Here is an 881-nt window from a genome sequence, read left to right as displayed (position 1 = left end):
CCCTGGATGTTATCACGGAGCACTTTGCGGTGCCGCTTCGCTCCGCCTTTCCCCAGGCCTTTGCCTCTTCCAGACATCACGCTTCTTCACTCCAATCGCTGCCGAATGCGATTCGAGCTGCCTCACCTTCCTTTTTTATACAGCCCGCCCCGACCTGACTGAGAAAGAGCTGACACAGAGTGAGACGGCCCGGACAGTTCACAAAGTGACAGCAGAGATACATCCAGCTCCGCCTCCAGCTGACTCCCGCCACCAAATGGATGTGTAATTAAACCCTTTCTCCACAAGGGCAGTGAACATTATGCCCGGCAGAAAACCTGCAGACTCAAGTTTCACGTTCAAAGATAGTAAAAACTGGAGATTTTAAAAGCAATGGTATTGCAATTAAGCACCCATGTCTCGGCCTTTCTTTAACAAGAAAACACGGCCGCTTCTGTTCCAATCTCAGTTTCTATTCCTCCAGCTGAATCAGACTAAGGTATTTCTTGGGATTGTGTTGTGAAGCGGGGTTTCTGTGCCAGTGTTCCTCTCTCAAAGACTCTCTCCCTGAATATGTGAAAAGGAAACGGAGATGAACTGAAACTGCACCCGAACCGATGCTCAGTGACAGTGAGAGGGGGACCTCACATTGATATATTGTAGAATGTGGGAGGGGGCTGGATGTAAATCGGGGCACGGCAGTGTGTATTTGAGTTATTCAAATCAATTAATATCTAAGGTATGTCTACATTCGGAGCCGGGACAGGGATCATTTGATCCGGGATCAGCTCTTTCCTGAGAGACGTGGGTAGCTCTGAGAACAGCCTTTGGGTTCATGTGGTTACATGTTGTAACGATTTCTTTGCTGCTTTCTTGGTCACTTTCGCTTTGGCCTTCACTTT

General features: G+C 48.4%; 1 pseudogene; it reads left to right on the top strand.

Moving 5' to 3' along the window:
- The window catches only part of LOC125488125, an 8,611-nt pseudogene that overhangs the window by 6,013 nt on the left and 1,717 nt on the right, over nt 1-881 (top strand).

The sequence above is a fragment of the Rhincodon typus genome, unplaced genomic scaffold (assembly GCF_021869965.1).
Source record: "Rhincodon typus isolate 14 unplaced genomic scaffold, sRhiTyp1.1 hic_rhity00000051, whole genome shotgun sequence".
NCBI classification, from domain to species: Eukaryota; Metazoa; Chordata; class Chondrichthyes; order Orectolobiformes; family Rhincodontidae; genus Rhincodon; species Rhincodon typus.
This window is presented reverse-complemented; position numbering and strand designations above follow the sequence as displayed.